This window comes from Bubalus kerabau, chromosome 1 (assembly GCF_029407905.1).
Source record: "Bubalus kerabau isolate K-KA32 ecotype Philippines breed swamp buffalo chromosome 1, PCC_UOA_SB_1v2, whole genome shotgun sequence".
NCBI lineage: Eukaryota > Metazoa > Chordata > Mammalia > Artiodactyla > Bovidae > Bubalus > Bubalus kerabau.
Genome location: NC_073624.1, coordinates 47,670,370 through 47,696,189, shown reverse-complemented (window position 1 = coordinate 47,696,189; position 25,820 = coordinate 47,670,370). Strand labels below are relative to the sequence as shown.

Genomic DNA, 25,820 nt, shown 5'->3' with positions numbered 1-25,820 from the left:
TTTGAGCACATGAGCACATAGCACGTGAATGATGGGGTTATTGGGATTGTATTTTCCTTGGTTTATGTAAGTCTCAAGGAATTTGGAGTGGTGGGTTCAGACACATACAAATTGGGTATAAAAGATTTTCACAAATGCTGGTCGGGGTCCTTGGCTAAGAGGAGACTCTGCCTTGGGCCCGCCAGTGTAATAAACTGCACTCCACTATCTGCATTGTCCTTCTGAGTGAGTTTGTTTCCTGGAATGCGTGGCTACAACACCCCAATTTCCAAAACATCACCATCTGCCAATAAAGTGTGATGTGAGACCTATATCCTTTTTCCTCAATGCCATCCTGGTTAAGAAAAGTTTCCTAGGAACACTACTTTCAGGTAGCAGGAAACACCTGCATTTCCTCATGTCTCCTTACTCCAGTCACGATAGTTTTCTATAAGAAGAAAGATATGGGTTTCAGCTAAAATCTGAAAGATGCTTTACTGCACTGGAGGCTCCTTTGAAGGCATAGAAGAACAGTGTGTTCCTTTTTGGCTGTAGTAGGTACCTGTTAAACATGTTCTCTTTAAGGAGAAGAAGAAGGACATAGGCAGGGAGAGAGGGAGTTCAGGACAGTAGGTGAGTAGGAGGGAAAAAAAGGAAGGAAGGGGAAGATAAAAGAGGGAAGAAATAGAGGATGAAGAAGAAACAAAAAGATTCTAATCAATCAATCAATGAAACCTGAAGGGATCTAAATGTAAACCCAAAAGAAAAAAGAAAAAACATACTGGGAGAAAGGAAACAAACTGGAAAAATATTGTTAAGGAAAACTTTCTCACCAACACACAAATCCCAGAAACCATTTGACCTCAAAAATCAAAAATGCCAATGGACACCATAAACTAGATCAGAATATAAGATAAGCAACCTGGAGACAAGGTTTCCAATATATTGAGTAGACAAAGGTGAATATTTCCAACACAGAGAGAAACTACAAACCCACATATGAAGACTGAAACCAGCTTTTAAGAAATGCGTAAGAGATCTGAAAGGGCTTCCCAGATGGCTCAGACAGTAAAGAATCGGCCTGCATTGCAGGATATGTGGATTGGATCCCTGGGTTGGGAAGATCCCCTGGAGGAGGAAAATGGCAACCCAATCCAGTATTCTTTCCTGAAAAAATCCATGGACAGAGGAGCGTGGCAGGCTAAAATCCATGGGGTCACAAAGAATCTGTCACGACTAAACTCCTAAGCAGTCACACATGCAAGAGATGTAACAAACAGTTCCCAGGGAGGTGACTTGTCCAGGGTCATACAGCTCTCAGAGGGCAAGAGGGCAGAGTGGAGGCCAGGACCAGACCTTCTGACATGGGTATGTAAGTGGGGAATGGGATTTTATTTTATTTAAACTGATCAAAACATACATTCTATTTTATTCTTTTACCTAATTTTTTAACCTTGAAACCTAGTATGTGGGATCTTAGTTTCCCAACCAGGGACTGAACCCACAACCAATTCAATGGAAGTGTTGCAGGAAGGGGGACCCCTTCCAGGACTCAAAACTGGGCTCTTGTCTAACACTCGGAAATGAATTGTCCGAGGAGACACATGTGCTGACAAAGCAAGAGATTTTATTGGGAAAGGGCACCCGGGTGGAGAGCAGTAGGGTAAGGGAACCCAGGAGAACAGCTCTGCCTCGTGGCTCACAGTTTTATGGTGATGGGGTGGTCTTTGGCCAATCACTCTAATTCAGAGTCTTTCCTGGTGACACACGCATCGCTCAGGCAAGATGGATGCTAGCGAGAGGGATTCTGGGAAGTGGACCGACAGGCGGTGTCTCCTTTCGACCTTTCCCGAACTCTTCCGGTTGGTGGTGGCTTGAAAGTGAAGTTGCTCAGTCGTGTCCAACTCTTTGCCACCCCATGGACTGTAGCATAACAAGATCCTCTGTCCATGGGATTTTCCAGGCAAGAGTACTGGAGTGGGTTGCCATTTCCTTCTCCAGGGGATCTTCCCGACCCAGGGATCTAACCCGGGTCTCCCACATTGTAGACAGACGCTTTGCTGTCTAAGCCACCAGGGAAGTCCCAGGAATATGCTTTTAATAACCCCAAAGTTTCTAGGTTTGTCTCTGCTTGTTTAAACACGTAGATCTAAAGTCATGCCCCTCTGGTTATACTGACATGTCTACAGTTTGGCTTTTTTATCTTAATTTTGCAAACCCAGCATCATCATGTGGACAAAGTACAGTAAGCCCTCTCACTCTATTAGGGCCATCCTTTGTCCCTGTCAGCCTCAGCACAGCACTCTGGGGGAAGCCTCAAGGTGGCCAGGCCACAGGAGGAGAGAGTCTGACCCCACTACCCTCCTCTACCCACTCAGCTTTCTCTAAATTTCCCAAAGAACTGAGCACCCCCAACACCGCCTTCCTTCTGGGGTCACCGGTCACGTCTCAGGAGTCCATGTCCTGAGCTGAGCCAATCTGACCAGGTGTCACCCTCCCTCTGCACTGTTCAGGGGACCAGGTGGCGGGAGGAAGCCGTCAGACACACCTGCTTCCACAACCAGGCTCTGCTCCTGCTTAACCTACTGCCTCGGCCATGACCTCACCTCTCTGAGCTTCCATTTCCTTCTTCTGTCAACCAGTCACAATCATCTTTTCTCAGACATTCATCCTGAGGATGGGGAGGGGGGTGGGGGCCCTACCCACCTGCTTACCCAGGAATCTTCTCTGGCTGAGTGTGAACAAGATCCAGTTGTTCTGAGCTCTGCAGATCCAGCCACCAGCTGTGCATCTCTGCAATAAACCACACACATTGTGTCGGTCCAGATACACTTGGAAAAGCAAAAGAGAAAGTGAATGCCCTCACATCTGGATTGCTCAGATTAAATAAACACTCTGCCTACCAAGTCCCACCCTGGGCTAAACCCAGACTGTTGTCTCCCTTAGCTAAACAAGCCACGCCTGACATGCCAGGTTCTTATTGACTCAGCACACCTTGCCCTGGGCTCTCCGAAGGAAGACCTGCCACCAACACACTGTGAGCCCCTTTTCCAATCCCTCCCCCTTCCCATGGGCTTCTTCCAGTCCCCTCGACCCTGTCTATCCACTCACTCTCACCAGCCTACCTGCTTTATTCATCTTGATGCCACCAGCACGTGGCACAGTCCTGGAACATAGCAGCTGCTCAGCATATACTGGTCATATTCTTGCTGAGAGCCATGTCCATGTGGGTTCAGAGTCCACCGTCCCCTGCTCTGCTCCCACAGTACCTGGGAGAGGGGCCTAAGGCCACCCTTCAGCCACTCTATCCATGCCTCTACCCTCAACACTTGTGATCAGATCCTTCTCGACTTGGCCTTGATGAAAGGGATGGTACAAGTGCCTTTTGTCCCAGTGAGCCACAGGAGGAGGGCTGGCCTTGGCGGTCACCACCATTAGGTGGATGCCTAAGTTTGCAGGAAGGGCTGAGAGCACACTGCTCTTTTCTCACCTGGCGTATTTCCACCTGACAACAGATATATTTCTCTCCAAATGGAGGACTTTTACAGGAAGGCTAGTGTCCTGGTGTCACACGAGTGTATGTTCCTCGGTTCTTTGTCTTGTCACAACAAAGATTTGGAGCGATGGACATTAAAGCCCTCGGCGTGTCACAGCTCTCGGGTCTTGGACAAACAGTGTTATAGCTCTTAGGCAAATCAGAGTTACAGCTCTATTTTATTTAGTAGATAGCAGGAGAATCTATCCTCGAAGTGTGAGGGCATGCCAACCCAAAGACTCGAAGAGAAGAGAGTGGAGGAGAGCGAAGGGGAGGGGGAGAGAGAGAGAGAGAGGGAGAGAGAGAGAAAGAGCGCACACACGCAGGAGAGAGAGAGAGAAAGCACTTTGGCTCCTCCTTTTATATGTTTTTTCCTCCCCTGGGCCTGCCCTATGCAAATTGGGCTTAACCAGGAGTGCTGTTTGTTCTACCTGAAGTTTTCACTCTGGTCCTCGGACCTTCCTTTGACCTTCCTTTGTTCTATTTTCGCGGGCTTTTCCCTTCCTTGTCTTTTAGCCACTGCCATTTTGGACTCCTTTTCCCTATTCTACTTGGTAACTCAGAAAAGTCTACAAGAGAGAGCCAACCCTTTTCCTTTTTAGTTCCTGAGAAGAGACTCATTGTGGGGAGAGGACTGAGCATGTGCCAGGGTCTGTGCTGGCACCATCCCCACATTTCCTATTTAATTCTCACATCAGCTCTAGGAACTGTCAGCTCCACTGTACAGATAAAGAAACTGAGAAGCAAAGATCCCACAGCCTGACAGTCCTGCAGCTGGACTGCTAGTGGACTTTTCTGCTTTGTCCCAAGCAGAAGGGACTGCAGTTTTCCTGGAACCGTGACCCCTCCTGGAGGCCTGCTTGACCTTCCATCAGGGCTGCTTCATCCCAGGAAGTGTCTCTGGGCCATCACGGCCACTTCTTCCCTGCTTTTAGGGGAGGGACATAAGAGTGATGAGTGTTATTTATGAGGACCACACACTACTGTTTGGTCTTAACAATCACCCATAATAAAAGCCATGAATTTAATTTGATTTTGCAGACAAGGAAGAGGGGTTGCGGGGAGTGGAGTCGGGGAAGGGAGAGGCAGGGAATTTCTTCCAGCAACTCAGGGACTTCTATTTGGCAGGAGAATGTCAGCAGCTCATGTCTTGCAAAAGTCCATTTGTCCAAACACCACACACTCACGCTCTGTCCACAGAGTTCAGAGTTCAGAATTCAGGCTGAAACAGACACCCCTGAGCACAGACTCAGAGGGGTCAGGGGGTAAACGTTCAGCTGCCCTGCCCACTAACCTGCACAAGTCCACCCCTGACCCCACGGGAGCTGCTGGGACTCAAGGATGCCTCCTCCCTGGAGCTTGGGATCCTCTGGGAGTGACCCCTACAGGAGGGCCTGTACAGGGAGGAACAGTTGGGGCAGGGGTTTTCTTGGATGGAAAATCTGAGCGCAGTCACCCCTCCTGCCTGCTCACTTTAAACCTCAGGCAGAAATCCAGGAAGCAAGGGGCAGGGAAAGCACGTGGGCCTCCCTGTGGGACACCTGCTGGCATGAGGGTGCCCATGCCCCGCTTCCTCAGTGCCTCCACCACAGGACAGCTGGGGGCCCTGAGCTGTGGGTGGGCATCCTGGGACTTACCTCCTGGCCAGGTATTCCCTGCAGCAGGCCTGGAAGCCGATTATGACTTCCGTGATCTTCAGGTCCTGCTCCTGCTCAAGGTGGGCCAGCACGCCGGCCCAGAAGAAGACCTTGCTCTCGCTGATGCGGTACAGGTTGCTGTTGAGCTCAAGGGCTTCAATCTAGAGGAGGAGAGCCGGCTGCTAGCCCTCTCTAAGAGGCTACCCCTGCCACCAATGAACCCTGGAGCAAGGCCAAAGTCTAGGGAGGGCCTAGAGCTAGGGTTGGGCCTACTGCTGTAGGCAGCCTCACCTGGTACAGGGAAATGAGACTGAAAGGAAGCAGGGAAGTGGGCAGGTGGGGTTCAGCAGCACAGGGCAGATAACGAGTCAGACTTGTAGGTAAAGAAAATCCTCGGCTCTGAAAGGACCTTATGTGCAAACATCTCTGCCCACGTCTGTTTCTAACCACAGTAGCAATGGACATGGGGGTTCAGGCAGCATTACTTTAGATAAATAGAGGAATGGAGTTTCTTTAAACAGGCATTTTAAAGTCATGAGTGGCTTCAACATCCTAAGGAGCCAGAGGAGTCAAGCATGCAGGGCCAAGCAGTGCAGGGCCATGTGGAGGATGGTGGGTGAACCAGAGCTGGCTTGGGAGCAGCACCGTGTCAGTATAAGTCTCTTGTCACCAGTTGTCATCGACGGGGAGACTGAGTACAGCCTGGCTCATCACATATCCAAGAGTAACCAACTGTGAGATATTCTGTATAAACAGCACAACATGCTGAGAAGGACCAGCTTTAGTCTAAGCTTGGGCCTCTGCAGACTCAGGACACTCCTGCTCAGTTAGGGCCAAGCCCCAGGAATAAGCCAACTGGGGAAGGTGCGCCAGCTGGCATGACTGCAGCTCTGCCACTTACTGGCCATACCCTGCAGATGTTTGGGGTGTCTGGAGGCCTTACTGGTTGTTTCAATGGGGACTGCGCTACTGACCTTGGTGGGGAGGAGTCAGGGTTGCTGCTAAACATCCTACAATGCACAGGACGGTCCTGGACAGTAACGACTGATCCGGCCTCCACCCCTCAGGAAGGGCCATGTGGAGGCTGAGACGCCCTGTCGCAGAGTACTGACAGTGCAGTGCTAGGCTTCCCAAGACTCTTTAATTCATGTTCTCTGACACAGTGCTGGTCACCTCCATTTTCCATGTGAGGCAGCCAAGACTCAGAGAGGTGCATTCTCTGGCCCCAAATAACACAGAGACAGAGCTCCAATACAAACTCCAGGGCCAGCACCTTTAGCACAAATCTCACTTCCTTACCTGGAAAATGCACCTAATAATAATACACAGCCTGAGCACCTCACAGGACTGCTGCAAGCGTCTAACAAAACGGAACATGTGATGATGAGTAAGTATCACCCACATGCCCCTACCTCAGGGTTCAAGGTCATAGAATCCTGTCTCCCAAGAAGGTCCAGCCACACCTTCCTTTGTGTGCGCTCCTCACTTTGCCAGTGAAGTGGATGATGCAGAAATCGGCTTTGTCCTTCAGCTGCTTGGGCTTCTGGAACTTGGGGTGGGTGTCCTGCTCCTGCACCACGTTCTCCTCGAAGCTCTTTCCCGTGGCTTTGGGGAACCAGCACTCTTCATCCAGCAGGGCAAGAATGCCAGGGGGCCTGCGTTGAGGGGGACACAGTATCCCACAGATGAGCTTGACCTGCAAACCTACCCATTGTCACCAGAAACTCCAGATTTTCACCAGAATGTGGGCAGTTCTTCCCTCACCAAGGGAGAAAAAAGAAACATTACTGAAAGCACTCAGTTTAAGAGCTCTAGTTTAAAAAGGAACTTCTGGTATCCAGGCTACAGCCAACACAACTGAACCCAATGATCCATGACAGTGGTTCTCCAGTGAGTGCACTGGAAATCCTCTGGTGGGGTTGACTGGCTGTGAGGACCCCTGACCTATGTCCAGAGACTGCCCTCAGTTGGTGCTCCAGGCCCTGGAGTTCCTCTCAGACCCCCTGCCACAAGCTCTATGGCTGCACAACTATGTGGTAAGTGGTGACATTAGAACAAAATTCTGGAAGTGCCCCAGAGCCCCAGAACCTTCTGTGCATGGAGTTTACAAGACAAGAGACCGACTCAGACAATGTGGGGACTGGCTGACAGGCCAGGAGCCACATGGGTTCTTAAAAAGACTCATCAGAGAAGTGAATCATTCCATGTTAGGACTGTGGGCAGTTCCAGCCCCACCCTCACCCTTATCCCACCTCAGGTAATGTTACCAAAAGGTATGTATGGGAGGGTCCCTCTGCTCGCCACTCAAAAGCCAGTAAACAGGCAATTTGGTGGAAAGGAAAGTTTGCTTTATTTCAGATGCTGGCAACTCCAGGGGAGGGTGGTGGACATCTGTCCTGACTCCCCACACCCCCCTGACAAGCAGGGGGTGAGAGCATTTATAGACAGAGTTGGGGGGGGGTGGGGTTACATGCAGAAACAGCACAGTCATCTCTAACAGTCATCTTCAATTGGTCATCAGTGGTCTGGCTTGCATCATCTTGGTTGTTTTAGGTACAGTTAATCTTCAGTTCCAGGGTGCACTTGTTCCCGTTTCTTTGTGGTCAGTTCTCGGAATTGTGGCAGCTCAAGTCCTGGGTATAGCCTGGTCATCATGTAGTTAACTTCTCCACCTGGTGTTTTAGTATCTGTAAGACAGCTCACAGGATAAGGCTTAGAATATTATCTATAGCCCTTCAGAAAGAACTAAAGGTCCTTGAAAATCCTTAATGACTACATTATCTATCTCCTTATTTTGTTTTCCTTTGTTTCAGCATTTCTCACTTCTCTGATGAAATGTATTCACTGATTAAGTTTTCCACAGGCAAAAGGTAGCAGAGGATATATTGGGGCGTGGGGGGATGGGGAGTGGGAGGCAAGGACCATAGGGTCCTGTTCCATTTCAGTAATACTTCAAAATGCACGAACTCTTCCTAGGCCACCTGATTAACTAACATTCAGTTCAGTTCAATTCAGTTTAGTCGCTCAGTCATGTTCGACTTTGCGACCCCATGGACTGCAGCACGCCAGGCTTTCCTGTCCATCACCAGCTCCTGGAGTCCACCCAAACTCATGTCCATTGAGTCAGTGATGCCATCCAACCATCTCATCCTCTGTCATCCTCTTGTTCTCCTGCCCTCAATCTTTTCCAGCATCAGGGTCTTTTCAAATGAGTCGGCTCTCCGCATCAGGTGGCCAAAGTATTGGAATTCCAGCTTCAGCATCAGTCCTTCCAATGAACACCCAGGACTGATCTCCTTTAGGATGGACTGGTTGGATCTCCTTGCAGTACAAGGGACTCTCAAGAGTCTTCTCCAACACCACAGTTTAAAAGCATCAATTCTTCTGTGCTCAGCTTTCTTTACAGTCCAACTCTCACATCCATGCACAACCACTGGAAAAACCATAGCCTTGACTGACCGACCTTTGTTGGCAAAGTAATGTCTCTGCTTTTGAATATGCTTTCTAGATTGGCCATAACTTTCCTTCAAATGAGCAAGTGTCTTTTAATTTCATGGCTGCAATCACCATCTGCAATGATTTTGTAGCACCAAATATAAAACCAACCCATGTTTCCACTGTTTCCCCATCAATCTGCCATGAAGTGATGGGACCAGATGCCATGATCTTCGTTTTCTGAATGTTGAACCTTAAGCCAACTTTTTCACTCTCCTCTTTCACTTTCATCAAGAGGCTCTTTAGTTCCTCCTCACTTTCGGCTATAAGGGTGGTGTCATCTGCATATCTGAGGTTACTGATATTTCTCCTGGAAACCTTGATTCCATCTTGTGCTTCATCTAGCCCAGCATTTCTCATGATGTACTCTGCACTCTGCATAGAAGTTAAATAAGCAGGGTGACAATATACAGCCTTGACGTACTCCTTTTCCTATTTGGAACCAGCCTGTTGTTCCATGTCCAGTTCTAACTCTTGCTTCCTGACCTGCATACAGATTTCTCAAGAGGCAGATCAGGTGGTCTGGTATTCCCATCTCTTTCAGAATTTTCCACAGTTTCTTGTGATCCACACAGTCAAAGGCTTTGGCATAGTCAATAAAGCAGAAATAGATGTTTTTCTGGAACTCTCTTCCTTTTTCCAGCAGATGTTGGCAATTTGATCTCTGGTTCCTCTGCCTTTTCTAAGACCAGCTTGAACATCTGGAAGTTCATGGTTCACGTACTGCTGAAGCCTGGCTTGGAGAATTTTGAGCACTACTTTACTAGCATGTGAGATGAGTGCAATTGTGCAGTAGTTTGAACATTCTTTGGCATTGCCTTTCTTTGGGATTGGAATGAAAACTGACCTTTTCCAGTCCTGTGTCCACTGCTGAGTTTTCCAAATTTGCTGGCATATTGAGTGCAGCATCATCTTTTAGGATTTGGAATAGCTCAACTGGAATTCCATCACCTCCACTAGCTTTGTTGGTAGTGATGCTTCCTAAGGCCCACTTGACTGCACATTCCAGGATGTCTGGCTCTAGGTGAGTGATCACACCATCATGAATATCTGGGTTGTACCTTTTTGGTATAGTTTTTCTGTGTATTCTTGCCACCTCTTCTTAATATCTTCTGCTTCTGTTAGGTCCATACCATTTCTGTCCTTTATTGAGCTCATCTTTGCATGAAATGTTCCCTTGGTATCTCTAATTTTCTTGAAGAGATCTCTAGTCTTTCCCATTTTATTATTTTCCTCTATTTCTTTGCACAGATCACTGAGGAAGGCTTTCTTATCTCTCCTTGCTATTCTTTGGAACTCTACATTCAAATAGGTATATCTTTCCTTTTTTCCTTTGCTTTGTGCTTCTCTTCTTTTCACAGCTATTTGTAAGGCCTCCTCAGACAGTCGTTGTGCTCTTTTGCATTTCTTTTTCTTGGGGATAGTCTTGATCCCTGCCTCCTGTACAATGTCACAAACCTCAGTCCATAGTTCATCAGGCACTGTACCAGATATAGTACCTTAATTTATTTGTCACTTCCACTGTATAATCATAAGGGATTTGATTTAGGTCATACCTGAATGTTCTAGTAGTTTTCCCTACTTTCTTCAATTTAAGTCTGAATTAGGCAATAAGGAGTTCATGGTCAGAGCCACAGTCAGCTCCCGGTCCTGTTTTTGCCCAGTGTATAGAGCTTCCCAACCTTTTGCTGCAAGGAATACAATCAATCTGATTTCCGTGTTGGCCATCTGGTGATGTCCATGTGTAGAGTCTTCTCTTGTGTTGTTTAAAGAGGTTGTTTGCTGTGACCGGTGCGTTCTCTTGGCAGAACTCTGTTAGCCTTTGCCCTGCTTCATTCTGTACTCCAAGGCGGAATTTGACTGCTACTCCAGGTGTTTCTTGACTTCTTAATTTGCATTCCAGTCCCCTATCATGAAAAGGGCATCTTTTTGGGGTGTTAGTTCTAAAAGGTCTTGGAACACAAAGTGATGTTGCTGTCAGGGTTTTCTGACCTGTAGCAAAGGAAGTCTGGCTTGGTTCTTATCTCTAAGGAAAGAACTTTGATCCCATCTCTTCACAACAAGTTTTTTAAAAGTTAGCATTAATTGAGCGCCTACTCTATGTCAGCCATCATGTGAAGCACTTTGCATGCATGATCTCAGTGTTCTCCACAATAAAATTGAACAGATGAAGAAACTAAGGCCAAAAGTAGTTCAATAACTTGTCCAAGGTCATGTAACCTGCCCCTTCCTTACAGGTTTCATCTCTTCTCAACCTGAGGCCGTTCACTGCCAGCAAATGACATGGAGGAAACATTCCTGATGGGATCTTGAGAAGGAATAACCTCGATCCCAACCTTAGGATCCTGCCTGGAGGAGGTGTGTCTGCCAGGAGAAAGCTAGCCTGGGGGGATCTTCCCAAGAGGATCTGGGTAAAATTCTTGGCACACTTGTGTGGTTTACCTGGACAATTTGGCCTCAGCCACAAAACTCTCCCAGGCATTGTCTTCAGTGAGCAGGAACTGCAGTTCCTCCCTGTTACTCTCTCTGGGAAATGATCACTGACGATGTCAGTAAAGTTTTGACTCTCTACACAGGAAAAAAGGAAAAAAGATTGCAAGAAATTATGGTGGAACATAAACGGTATTGATTTTCAAATGGCTCATCAGTAAAGCATCTGCCTGCAATTCAGGAGACACATGAGACGCAGGTTCCATCCCCAGGTCAGGAGTATCCCCTGGAGGAGGAACTGGCAGCCCACTGCAGTATTCTCGACTGGAGAATCCCATGGAGAGAGGAGCCTGGCAGGCTACAGTCCACGAGGTTGCACAGTTTGGACACGACTGAGTGACTGAGCAAGCAAGAACTCACATAAAGTGGCTCAGGTTCACCTTCCTGAGCAAAAGTCATCTGGGGTACTGTTAATGGATTCACCTGGGCTTACAGGTAGACCGTTCCCCTGCTCCTAATTCATAAGTTGAAATCCTGATGCATCCTTCCCCCTGCAATGACTGTATTAGGAGATAGGGCCTTTAAGGCAGTAATTAGGTAAAAAGAGACCATAAGTGCAGAGCCCTAATCCAATAAGATTGGTGCCCTTATTAGAAGAGACATCAGATTTCTTTCTCTCTCTCTCTCTACCCCCTCAGCAGGAAGGCTTCTAAATTTTTCCCTTTTTCCTGCATCACTTAGGGAGAAAGGAAACGAACTTGCCTAGGGGGAACCCACAGAAGTAACTCTGTATTGATTGATTGGGTGGGGGGGCGGTGGCTGCGGGAAACAAGGGAACTTCTGGGTATCTGCAGGGGTGCTTGAGATCAATAGGAGCAGTATCTGCCTGAGGCAGTCACACCTGGTAAGCATGTGTTTATATATGGGAGCACTGGGCAAATGCCCTAACACAGCATGGGGGAGGGGCGATGCTAGAGAAAGAGGTTTCCACCTGAAACTAACACATTCCAGGTAGAGGGGACAGCAGCACATTGGGCAGGACCTACTGTGTGGCAGGCACTGGCCCAGGACATGGACACACATGATATTTCACCCTCATGAACACATAGGGAAACATTTATTTCCATTTTACAGGTGAAGTCAGTTAAGGAGCTCCAGGTCACACAGGTGGGATGCGGCAAAGGTCAGGGGTTTAGTTCAGGGTCCGCTGACCCTTGCAGAGCAGCTGGGTGGACAGCAGGGCAAGAGCTGGAGGAAGCACCCTCTGTGGTGACGCCCCAGGGCCTGGGAGCAGGAGGAGGCTGAAACCAAGGGAGAGAGTATGAGAAGCTCCGGGATGCTGGGAGGCCACCTTCCCTGCCCCTCCTGGCCTTGGGGACTCCCCCTGCTGTCCCCCCTCCCTGTCCTGCCCGCACTTCTGGGTCAGTTGCTAATGACAGTGGGAGAGGAAGTGAGCACCTTAACTGATGCTCTCTTGAGAGAACCAACCGTATTTCCTTGTAGGTTCCCCAGAAAAGAGTCATCATGGGAGAGGAAACAGGGTTGGCCCTCTCTTGTAGACTTTCCTGAGTTACTAAGACTCTGGACTTCCTATCAAGTCCTCCAAAATAGACCTATTGTCAAGTGGAAATAAGTTGAGGTAGAAAAGAGCAGTGTGCTCTCAGCCCTTCCTGGGAACTCTGCATCCATCCAAATGGTCTTGATCACCCAGCCTGGGCCACTGGGACCAAAGTCACTGGTGTCATTGTTTCCTTCATAGACAAGACTAGAGGGACCTAGACATCACCAACTCAATGGACATGAGTTTGAGCAAGCTCCAGGAGTTGGTGATGGACAAGAAAGCATGGTGTGCTGCAATCCATGGGATTGCAAGGAGTTGGACACACGACTGAGTGACTGAACGGAACTGAACTGAGACTATAAGGGTTGTAGGTGACATGCACAGAATGGCTAAGCAGTGGACTTAGGGCCCTCTCCAAGGTACCACAGGAGCAGAGCAGGGGACTTCCTGGGGATTTCTCAGGCCAAGTGTTGCCAGGATTGGGCTTTGAAAGATGAGCATAACTTTGCTATGTGGTAGGAGCAGGTGATTCTGGAAGAAGGATCTGAGGGAGGAAGCGCCTGGAACCCACATGAGTGTGCTCCTCAGCAGCAGGAGTATGACCAGTATTCAGTGAGCAGCTGGTATCTTCTGGGACTGTGCCAAGTGCTGGCTTGTGAGGTTGGATGGATTGGGTGGAGGGGCTGGGAAGAAGGCCATGGAGTAGACGGAGCACTATTGGCAAAGGCCCTCACAGTCTATTGATGGCGGGTCGTCCTTCACAGAGCCCAAGGCACAATGTACTCAGCCATGAGGACTCCACAGGATAGGACTGGGTTTGTTTATCTAAAGGAGTCAACAGGGAGGATGGGATTAGCTCAGGGTGGGGCCCAGTGGGCAGGTTGTGGGTTTATCTGAGCAACCCAGATGTAAGGGCATTCACTTTCCCTTTTGCTTCTCCAGGTATATCTGGGCCCAGAGGGGGTGTGTGGTTTATTGCACAGCTGGTGGCTGCATCTGCAGAGCTGAGAACAAGTGGATCTTGTTCACACTCAGCCAGAGGAAGACTCCTGGGTGAGCAGGGGAGTAGGACCCCGCCCATCTCCCTATCCTCAGGACAACTGCCTGAGAAAAGGATGATTGTCACTAGTTGAGAGAAGAAGGAAACAGAAGCTCAGAGAGATAGGTCATGGCCAGAGGGGCAAGTTAAGCAGGGGCAGAGCCTGGATGTGGGGGCAGGTGTATCTGAGGGCTTCCTCCCACCCCTGAGACCCCTAAATGGTGTAGAGGGAGGGCGACACTTGCTCAGGTGGGCTCAGCTCAGGAAGTGGACTCCTGAGATGTGAGCGGTGACCCCAGAAGGAAGGTGGGTGTTGGGGGTGCTCAGCCCTTTGGGAAATCTGGAGGAAGCAACTGGGGTAGAGGACAGGAGAATCAAAGCCTCTACTCCTATGGCCTGGCCACCTTGAGGCTGCCCCCAGGGTGCTGTGCTGAGGCTGATGGGGTAAACGGTTCCTTTTGAGATACAAGGATTCCAGGTTCATCACCACCCTGTCTCTGAGTGCCTGCTCAGTGCCAGGTCCTAGAGGGAAACTGAGGCCTGACATGGGAAGGGCAGGAGAGCAAGTGGGGAAATGCAGGGCATTGCCTTCCTCTGCTCTCTGGGCCTTCAGCTCAGGGCTGCCCATGATGGTTGATCATGTCTGAGGAAGATGGTCCAGATGGAGGAAGTGAGAAGGGCTTACTACGCAATGTCTGTATTATGATCCTGGTTTTGCAATATTAAGATACAAAGTCAAACTGTAGACACTTTAGTGTAACAGGAGGGGTGTAGGCTTAGATCTATGTGTTTAGACAGGCAGAGATAAACTTAGGAACTTTGGAGTTATTAAAATCATATTCCTGGGACTTCCTTGGTGGTCCAGTGGTTAAGACTACCTGCTTCCACTGAAGGGGTTGTGGGTTCAGTCCCTGGTTTGGGAATTAAGATCCCACATAGTGGGCAATGCAGCTAAAAAAAGAAAAAAATAAATAAAAACAGAGTGTACATTTGAATAGTTAAAATAAAATAAAATAAAATAAAATCACATTTCCTACTTACATACCATTGTCAGAAGGCCTGGAGTTGGCCTCTACCCTGCCCATGGAGAGCTGTGTGACCCTCGACAAGCCACCTCCCCAGGGAGTGTTTGTTCAGTTCTCTTACCCATTTTTAAAAGCTGGTTTCAGTCTGTTCATATGGGTTTGTAGCTCCTCTGTGTGTTGGGGACATTCTCCTTTGTCTTCTCTAAGTATTGCAGACATTGTCTCCAGATCTCTGGCATTTTGATTTGGTTTACGGTGTCCTTAGCAACTTCTAATTTTTAAGAGGTCCAATGATTTCTGGGATTTGTGTCTTGGTGAGACAGTTTTCCTCAAGTTAGCAGTATTTTTCCAGTATGTTTTACATAATGTTTTCATTCCTTCCAGTACGTTTGTAGGTTTTTTTTCATTCTGCTTTACCTTTAGATCCCTTTAGGTTTCACTAATTGATTAGAGCGTTTTGTTTCTTCTTCCTCCTTTTCTTCTGCCTTCTACCTTCTCCCTCTTTCCTTTTTTCTCCTCCTCCTCTCCTGCTCTCCCAGACTCCCTACCTTCCTTCCTGCATGTCTGCTGCTTTATCTCCTTAAAGCAGGATTTACTTAACAGGTACCTACTGCAATAAAAAAGGAATACACTGTTTTTTCCTGCCTTTAAAGGAGCCCCCAGTGCAGTAAGGCATTACTCAGATTTTAGCAGGAGCCCATGTCTTTCCACAATTCTCTCTTCCTCTTTCTCCTGCTGTAAAAATATGGCTGGAGTAAGGAAACATGAGGAAGTACAGGTGTTTCCTGCCACCTGAAAGTACAGCTTTCCTACAAAAGCTTTCCTCAACCAAGATGGCCTAGTGTGAAGACGATATAGGCCTCACTTCACAGTTTACTGGCAGAGGGTGATTTTTTGGAAAGCAAGGGACACCCATAAATAGAAATACTCAGAAATCTGATGGAACTCTCTGTCAGAAAGAGCTTCTATCAAGACAGATAAGGAAAACAATTGGAATTACCCAATTGCAGGTAAAAGAGGTGTGGTGCTGTGTCTTCACGAAGCTGGTTGCTTCATGTCCCAGTAATGGGTCCCGCACCTCGTATTCTAGCCAGGCTGTGCCTGGGAGGGTGAAGGGAGCCCCGGAGGCCCTGGAGCAGGAGGAGCAGCAGAAAAGAAACAGGGCACCTGCCCAGTGCTAGGAGTTGTAGAATCTGCACACAAACAGATCCGCAACTAGGAAAGTGCAAGATTCCAGGGGGGCCTGGAGAGGAACTGGGGAAGACAGCAGGGGGAGGAGGCTTTGGAGTGGGAACTCTAATTACAGGTAACATTTCACCTGGTGAGGCAGGTGGGGAAAGGCCTTGCAGGGGGAGGGGCAGCCTGAGCAAAGGCCTGGAGGCTGGGGGGGAATCAGAGTCCAGGCATCTGGGAGTCCTCCAGGACCCCTGGTCCAGGCCCCATGGAGTCAGGAGGGTGAGGAAGACAGGAGTAGGAGCATCAGGAGGGCCTGGCGATGGGCTAAGGACTCTGCACTTGGTCCTGCCCTAACCCCTCCTTTCCCTGCCCAAGGTGGATAACTTGCAGCCACATGGAGCGAGATGTTTGGTGAGAATCTCTGCCCACATAGAGAGGAGGCCTCTGCATCTGGCCATATAGTTGGGCGGGGAGTCTTTTCAGGGTTCTCCTTGCTCCCACTGATAGGCTTTTTGGGCAGTGACCTATCAGAGGCTAACAGAGGAGGATGCCCTGGATACTAATCCAGCAGTGGAAGCACTGTCCAGCATCCACACCCAGCTGAGGCCCCAGACCAGAGTTAGGACCAGGACAAGAATGGCAGAGAAGGATGGAAGGATGAGGTGGAGGGTCCAAATGCATTTTCAAGTGTTTGGCATCATCCAGGATCAGCCCTTTCTGCCCAAGCTCTCCTCCTCTCTCTGCCTTGGCCCTTGGTCCTTGTGTTTCCCAATTTCAATTGGCTGCCCTGGCTCCTGGGGTCCTACAGTTTTGAGGCAGAGAAAGAGGCAGGGGACCAGCCAGCTCTCCTCTCCCACATGCCTGGAGATGGGTCTTTCTATGTAAATTCTCTCCCATCCACACAGTCAGTGCCCACAGCCTTCACCACCTGGCATACTCGCTAGTAATCACGCTGATGGTTACTATTCTTGAGGGGGACCCTGGGCATTGCAGAGGGAAGGTGATAGAAAGATTCTAGGATCAGGGCTCAGGTTAGGGGGTTTGGGGGAAACTCTAAGGAAGTTGGGCCACTCTAGACTGGGTGCTGTAGAGAATAGCAGGGGTGGTTTTACCAGTGACTCTATCTACTGAGAGGAGAGACAAGAGCAAGGATAAAGGTGCAATTGGTAAATAAAAAGCAGTCATGATTTTCAGCCAAGGGAGGGAGTGTGAAGATTCTGGGTTCCTGTTGCCACCATCCCTGCTCTTTATTTATTATTACTGTTAGCAGCAAAGTGAGAAGAAGCTGGGTATGGGATCTTAAGCCCAGAGAGTGGGGTGGAATCCAGTTCTCCATGAAGAAGGTTTCTGACCTTGAGCAAATCACAGAACATCTATGCTTCAGCTTCCTTAGCTGTAAACGGGGATAAAGTGGTACACACCTCCTGATTATCAGAACAATATGGATTATAATTTATAAAGTCTTAGAGTAACTACCAGTGCAGAGCAAACTCAGAAATACAAGCCACTCTCACGAGTAGCAGTTACTGTAACTATAAGGACCTTTACTATCACTTCAGTCAGGTCTCAGCAAGAATACTTAAATAAGTATTCTTTTGCCTTCTTAAAATACTGCCTTAGTATAATTAACACGCTTATTTTCTCATCTCCTAACACAAGATAGTCACAACCGGAACCAAAAGAAGTTTTCTCTATATAAGGATCTGCGGTTTAAAAAAATAACAGAGAACTGGCAAAACAAAGGATAGACACCATCGCATATGATACGTGTGAATGTAAATTTCTACAGTTTCTTTGCATAACGAAGTAGCTTAAGTATGAAAAAATGTTAGGTGCTGATACCCTTGGATCCAGTCATTCTACTTCTAGAAATAGCTTAATGAAAGAATCTTAAATGGAGGCAAAGTTTTATGCAAGAAGAGTGTTCTTTGCACTACTATTTACATAAAAAATTAAAAACAGCCTGAAGTCCAACAATCAGGAGTGGACAGCAAAGATGACACCATTCAGGTCCTCAACTGACCAAGTCAGGGCTGCAGGGATTGGAGTGTGGCTGGTGGGAGTCCAGAAAAAAGGTTTGTGGGATAAAGGCTATTGCAGAAGCGAGGAAGATGTGGGCTGTGGGAGCTACAGCACTGGGAATTTTATCAGGGCAGAGACTCGAGCACAGGGTGCATGACATCATTTTACAATAAAAAGAGTCATTTTCTGATTAGCATGCATCCACAAAGAGACATTTTTGTACATCAAAGCAAGTAGAGCATAGTCATCAGAAACCTGGAATTTGGATCAGAAAGACTTGGGTTCAAGGCTGGGCTCCAGCAGAATGTGAAAACTTGGACTGACCTAAGTTTACGTGAGTTTCAGGAGCCTGCATGTCATAGACAGTGGATCAATATCACCTATAATCAATTAGTAACACAAGCGTTCCAAACCTCATATAATTTCCAGAGGATTCCCTTCCTACCTGATCTTCTGTCTCTGGTTTTATTGCTCCTATAACTTCACAGATGGCTCTCTTCTGTCTGATTATCCTCTCTTGTACCCCAACAGGAGAGCAGAACTCTGACTGGGGAGGACGGCGGGAGGACGAGTAACTTTCCTTAACATGTGATCTGCAGAGCCCAGGGGACAGAGAACCACGCTGGGTTAAATCCATGGTGACACTGGTGGCTGTCCCAAGCGACACCACCCAGGACCTCGCCCCTCGCTGCCCCCTCAGCCACTGCTCACGCGTGATCAAGCCCACAATCTGTTTTCTCTTCCCCAGGGTGAAACGACACCTCCTTCCAGCCTGACATGGACGGGTGAGCTGAAGGGAGATCTCTGAGACCCTGCTGCTGCCACCATGAGCTCAGAAGATCCCAGGGACCGCTCAGATAGTCAGCCACCTCGTCTCTGGCAGATTCCTACTTGTGACCCAGAATTGAGGCCAAATTAACCTGCCAAGTAATCAAGAACCAAGAAAGGCGTGGATAAGCATCCCCCAGAGAGGCAATGGGGAGTCCCCTAACATTTGGTGGTCTGTCCCCACAGCCTCTTTCCTGGTCCTCTCCTCAGGGAGCCACAGACAAGATGCTAACTTCCTCCCCCTGCCTCCTGACCTCCAGCTAATGACTCAGAAATGTGGCAGGGCAGCCCATGATGGGGGGCCGGCACAGCAGAGCAAGTCCCCAAGGCCAGGTGGGACAGAGAGAGGAGGTCCCCTCGAGCTTCTCCTGCCCTCTCCCTTGGTCCAAGCCTCCTTCTGCTCCCAGACCCTGGGGTGTCAACACAGAGGCTGTTTCCTCCACCTCTTGCCCTGCTGCCCACCCAGCTGCTCTGTGAGGGTCAGTGGACTCTAAACTGAACCCCAATCTGGCCTTTGCCGCCTCCCACACCTGCCTCCGAGATCTGGAGCACCTTACCTGACCTAACCTGTAAAATGAGAGGAATATTTCCCTATGTTGTGATGAGGACCAAATATAATGTGTGTCCATGGCCTGGGCCAGGGACTACCACATAGTAGGTCCTGCCTAGTGCCGTGCTGTCCCCTCTACCTGGAATGTGTTAGTTCCAAGTAGAAACCTCTCCCCTTCTCTAGAATCCCCTCTCTCCTGTGCTGTGCTAGGGCACCTGCCCAGTGCTCCCATATATAAACACCTGATTACCAGGTGACTGCCTCAGGCCGGTAGCAGTTCTCCTGTTCTCAAACGCCCATGCAGACACCCAGGTGCTCAGTTATTTCCTCCACCCACACCACCCTAATCAGTCAACACATAGATCTACTGCTGTGGATTCCCTCCATGTGAGCCCTGAGTACATTTCTCCCTTCATGATGCATGAGAAAAAGAAAACCTAAGAACACTTAATATTTCAGGGAAGAGAGAGAGAGGAAGAGATCTGACATCTCTTCATTTAATAAGGACAGTGATATTACTGAATTAAGGCCCCACACTTAAGTCCTCATTTCACCTAATTACTGCCTTAAAGCCCCCAATCTTCTAATACAGTCATTGCACAGTGGGTGGGTCTGGGCATTAACTTATGAATTGGGGCTGGTGCACACAGTCCACCTGAGACCCCAGATAAATCCATCAACAGCATGCCAGATGAATGCTGCTCAGAAAGGTAAACTTTAACCACTTATACTCGATATCATTTACATCACACCATAGATTACTCGAATCTTCAATTTTTATTTTCCTGTCTAGAGAGCCAAAGCTTTTTTGAGGATGTCATTGAGTATTTCCAGGGCAGTGTGAGATGGGAACACTTGCAATTCCTGCTCAGTGAAGACAAACCCTGGGAGAATTTTGTGACCGAGGCCGATTTGTCCAGGTAACCGTGCAGGTACACCAGGAATGTCACCAACATGCCCCCAGGAAGATTTTCCCAGGCTACTTTCCTCCAGGAAGATCCTCTGGTTAGGCGCAAGGATGTTCCTCCTCAAGATCCTATGTGCAATGTTTCCTCTGTGTTATTTGTTGGCATTGATGGCGCTGGGTTGAGAAGAGACAAAACCTGCAAGGAAGGGCAGGTTATATGACCTTGGACAAGTTACTGAACTACTCTCTGCTTCATCCTCTGTTCAGTTTTATTGTGAGGACACTGAGATCATGCACGCAAGTGCTTTTCATGATTGCTGACACAGAGTAGGTGCTCAGTCAATGTTAATTTAAAATAAGCTTGTTGGGACGAATTAGGGACCTTCTTCCTGGAGATGAGAACGAAGAAGGACTTCCTTTAGGTCAAGTCAGAAAATCCTGACCCAAACATCATTTTGTGTTCCTGGGAATTTTGACTAAAACTCTTTCATTCCCCATCTTAGGAATTATACCAACACTGCAGCTTCCTGCTAGCCATTAAGGCATAGAGGCTGGAGGGGAACTGGTTGGACCTGGTGGGATCCTGGATCTAGCCCTGCCCAACTCTGGGCCTGTGGGTTTCAGACTTTGAGTCTCAGATTTGTTATGTGTTATGTCTCCAGTGGGAATACCAGTTTAAACTGATGGATTGTAGTGATGGCCTCAGAGTGAACTGCAGAGTCAGAGGTGGCGAACCAAGTGCAATCATCTCGTCCAAAGGCCTAGGGAGGCCTGGACTAGGGTCAGACCTAGGGGTCAGGGTGGAGCAGAGGGTCCAGGTTGGAGGACTAGTAGGCAGGCTTGGGCAGCAGGCCAGGACTAGAGTGAGGAGAGTGGGCCCTAAGGACACAGAACTGAACGGGCAGTGACTCTAACACAGGTCCTGTGAGTGGGAGAGGGAACATTTTTTCCCTTCCTGATGGGATCCCCTCAAGCTGGGCTAGAGGGCCCTGGGTGACCATGTCCTCCACACCCTGCCTGGGACCTGGCTTCTCACTCCATCTGGGACCCTCTTCTAGTCTACATAGAGCTGCCCTGACAGTGGGAAGGCCATGTGGCTCAGTGAGCCCTCCAGGGTCATAGTAAGTGGCTGCAACTGTGTGTCATTTGAGGGATCCTGAGGAGCCTCAGGCATCCCAGTAAAGAGGAAAACACTTCCTCCACCAGCTGTGCAAGTGCCAGTCTCTTCAGGCTTAGCCATTCAGATGGGTATTTCCTCAAGTCTCTTGACTCTTTAGAGGTTCCATAAAGTTGCACACAGCCTTGGGGTGCAGGCTCATGAAGCTGTCACAAATTAACATGTGACCCCTGAGAGGTCAGGGGCCCTGGGTGCTGGGTCAGGAGTCAATGAGGTGGGCTGGAGGGCCCACAAGGAACAGGGCTCACAGCACATCTCCTGCTTCCTAGTCAATATGGGCAGTGGACAGACCCAGTGTCCTTTTGCTGAGAAGGCCAAGGGTATCAGGCTTGGGTGAGAGAGCAGATGCCAGACAAAATGATTGTTAAGGGTTCTAGCTGAGCTTTGATTAAAAAATAAATAAAATTCTAGGTGCACAGTTAGCCAATCTCAAAAGTATGAGGGCACAGTCCTGGGACTGTTCTTACATTTCCCATCATGGGCAAATTTGGGGTATCCCACAACCACCCTCAGATTCTAGAACTCTGTAGAAGGATGCCCAGACTCACTTAAACCTTCAGGATCCCAGCTATGGTTTATTACAGGGAAGGATGCAGTTTCCCATCAGCCACAGGGCAGATCTGGGCAGGTTTCACACACGAAGCTTCCACTGTCCCCAGGATGCATTACTGTCCTGGATCCAGTGTGGCAGGACACATAGAGCACTGCCCACCAGGGTGCTCACCCTATTTAACAAAAAATTACCCTGACCCGTCATCTCCAGCACCTCCCAGAGCTCAGACTATTGTCCTAGAGCCCAGCTCCTCCAGAGGTCAGAACTGATACCACATGACCCAGAGACCCACCACATGTCAACTTGTCAGACTCTCCAGTGACCAAAGTCCCAGGCAGACGAGGACATTCTTATCAGCCAGAGTATTCTTGGGGCCTAGGGACCACATCCTAGCAGCCAAGAGCAAAAACAAGTGAACTCTTCACTATACATTAAGGTCCCTGAATGAAGGGTTTTCTGCTCTAATACCAATTCTCTTTGTTTATCTGTGAAGTTCCCATTTTACACACAGTCTGGAAGTGACAGTATTGGTCTGCTTTGACGTGTCTTTATCAAATATCTCTCTTAAGTTATAGGTATCTGAAGATGGCCTTTGCTTATGTATTCCATGTTTGAATAAGTACATGGAGCACTAACAATATACAAATGAGTGTTTAAGGTTGGAAAAAATTTTACATTAGTAAACTTGTGATTTACAATAAAATCTCTGCGGTTTATGCAGGATAGAGCTTGTTGAGCCTGTTTCATAGACAAGCAAACTGTCTTTCTAAGGCTTTAATGTTCATTGTTACAGGGAAGAGGCAGATGTACTCCGTGAATGTCTGATCAAGCTGCAAACAGACTTGGCTGGGGAGGACCAAGACAGGCTCCAAAAATACCAGCAGGAAAAGGAGAGGTTTTTGAAGGAGTTTCCTCAGGTAAAACAGGAGCTGAAGGAGAGCATAAGAAAGCTCCATGAGCTCGCAGACAATGTTGACAAGGTGCACAGCGACTGCACCATCTCCCATGTGGTAGCTTCCTCCACCGGCATTGCGTCTGGCACCCTGAGCATCCTTGGGCTGGTTCTGGCACCCTTTACAGCAGGCCTCAGTCTGGGACTCTCAGCCGCTGGAATAGGGCTGGGAGCAGCAGCTGCTGTAACAGGTTTGTCCACCATGGTGGTAGAAAACGTACACATGTCATCAGCAGAATCCCAGGCCAGTCTCCTTGACATAGCCAAAATAATTTCCTATGTATATGATCTCTACCAAGTTAAAGTCTTTGGGAGCCATATCCGTGCCATCAGGGTGGCCAGAGGCAACCCTTGATTAGTAGCCACTGCTCAGCGCTACATAACCACTGGGCGAGTCTCTCTCCAAAGTGCCCGGCAGGTGAGAAGACATTTCAGAGGCAAACCTCTGGCAATGACTAGAGCAGCTCGCATCAGGAGAGGAGTCCTGTCAGGTTTATTCATGGGGCTGGACGTGTATTCCCTGGTGAAAGGCGCACAGGACTTGCAGGAGGGTGCAAAGACAGCATTGGCTGAGAACATGAGGCAGAAAGCCTGGGAGCTGGAGAAGAAGTTGGAGGAGCTCACCTGGATCTATGAGAGTCTGCAATAGGGCCCGACTGGGCAACCCCTAGGACAATGCAGGGACCAGGGACATGTGCAGGGTCAAGGGGAGAAAGCACTTATTTTGGACTGAAGAAGACACTGAGGGCAGAATAAGGGAGAGACAGGGAGACTAGCAATGAGAGGCCAGGAATAGGGGAGCTTTGAAAATGGGAGAAAGCCAAAGTAATCCAGCACAAGTAGCAGAGCTCCTCTATCGCCCTCCCCGGGGTCTGATATTCCAGCAAGAAGGGTTTCCCCTGGTGATGGTCTCTAACTCTACTTCTCCAGCATCAACTCACCTTTGAACTCAGTGGGTAGTGACTTGTTTGTTCCCATGTTTTATTAAAGTATAGTTGATTTACAATATTGTATTAGCTTCAGGTGTGTGGCAAAGTGTTTCAATTATATGTGTATCTGTGTTCATATTTCTCCCTTTTAAATTTTTTATAAGTTCTTCAGTTCAGTTCAGTCGCTCAGTCATGTCTGACTCTTTGAGACTGCATGCACCACAGCATGCCAGGCCTCCCTGTCCATCACCAACTCCCAGAGTTTACTCAAACTCATGTCCATTGAGTCGGTGATGCCATCCAACCATCTCATCCTCTGTCGTCCCCTTCTCCTGCCTTCAATCTTTCCCAGCATCAGGGTCTTTTCAAATGAGTCAGCTCTTCACATCAGGTGGCCAAAGTATTGGAGTTTCAGCTTCAGCATCAGTCCTTCCAATGAATATTCAGGACTGATTTCCTTTAGGATGGACTGCTTGGATCTCCTTGCAGTCCAAGGAACTCTCAAGAGTCTTCTACAACATCACAATTCAAAAGCATCAATTTTTCAATGCCCAGCTTTTCTTATGGTCCAACAGTCACATTCGTACATGACCACTGGAAAAACCAGAGCCTTGACTAAACGGACCTTTGTGGACAAAGTAATATCTCTGCTTTTTAATATGCTGTCTAGGTTGGTCACAACTTTCCTTCCAAGGAACTAGGGTCTTTAATTTCATGGTTGCAATTACCATCTGCAGTGATTTTGGAGCCCAGAAAAATAAAGTCAGCAGCAGTTTCCACTGTGTTCCCATCTATTTGCCATGAAGTAATGGGACCGGATGCCATGATCTTAGTTTTCTGAATGTTGAGCTTTAAGCCAACTTTTTCACTCTCCTTTTTCACTTTCATCAAGAGGCTCTTTAGTTCTTCTTCACTTTCTGCCATAAGGTTGGTGTCATCTGCATATATGAGGTTATGGATATTTTCCCAGCAATCTTGATTCCAGCTTATGCTTCTTCCAGCCCAGCGTTTCTCATGATGTACTCTGCATAGAAGTTAAATAAGCAGGGCAACAATATACAGCCTTTGTATATTTGTATATCCCCAAAAGTACTGCTTTCCGGATTTGGAACCAGTCTGTTGATGCATGTCCAGTTCTAACTATTTCTTCCTGACCTGCATACAGATTTCTCAGGAGGCACGTCAGGTGTTCTGGTATTCCCATCTCTTGAAGAATTTTCCACAGTTTGTTATGATCCACACAAAATTTTTGGCATAGTCAATAAAGCAGAGGTAGATGTTTTTCTGGAACTCTCTTGCTTTTTCAATGATCCAACAGATGTTGGCAATTTGATCTCTGGTTCCTCTGTCTTTTCTAAAACCAGCTTGAACATCAGGAAGTTCACATTTCACATATTGCTGAAGCCTGGCTTGGAGAATGTTAAGCGTTACTTTCCTAGCCTGAGAGATGACTGCAATTGTGTGGTAATTTGAATGTTCTTTGGCATTGCCTTTCTCTGAGATTGGAATGAAAACCAACTTTTTCCAGTCCAGTATGAAAAGGCAAAATATAGGACACTGAAAGTTGAACTCCCCTGGTTGGTAGGTGCCCAATATGCCTCTGGAGATCAGTGGAGAAATAACTCCAGAAAGAATGAAAAGGTGGAGCCACAGCAACAACAACACTCAGTTGTCGATGTGACTGTTGTTGGAAATAACGTCCGATGCTGTAAAGAGCAATATTGCATAGGAACCCGGAATGTTAGGTTTATGAATCAAGGCAAATTGTAAGTGGTCAAACAGGAGATGGCAAGAGTGAATGTCGACATTTTATGAATCAGCGAACTAAAATGGACTGAAACGGGTGAATTTAACTCAGAGGACCATTATATCTACTACTGTGGGCAAGAATCCTTTAGAAGAAATGGAGTAGCCATCATAGTCAACAAGAGTCTGAAATGCAGTACTTGGATACAATCTCAAAAACAGTAGAATGATCTCTCTTCATTTCCAAGGCAAACCATTCACTATCATAGTATCCAAGTC

At 48.0% G+C, this 25,820-nt stretch overlaps 1 long non-coding RNA gene and 1 pseudogene across 1 annotated transcript; one reads left to right on the top strand and one right to left on the bottom strand.

The window, feature by feature from the left end:
- Positions 1–1,392: 1,392 nt before the first annotated feature.
- Positions 1,393–3,262, bottom strand: LOC129641473 (uncharacterized). Its single transcript, XR_008709348.1, has 3 exons — positions 3,105–3,262; positions 2,694–2,772; positions 1,393–1,852 (listed from the first exon to the last, which is right to left on the bottom strand). It is a non-coding gene; the product is annotated as an uncharacterized LOC129641473 (long non-coding RNA).
- Positions 3,263–18,725: 15,463 nt separating this feature from the next.
- LOC129641472 (apolipoprotein L3-like) lies at positions 18,726–23,515 on the top strand (annotated as a pseudogene).
- The last annotated feature ends 2,305 nt before the right edge of the window (positions 23,516–25,820 follow it).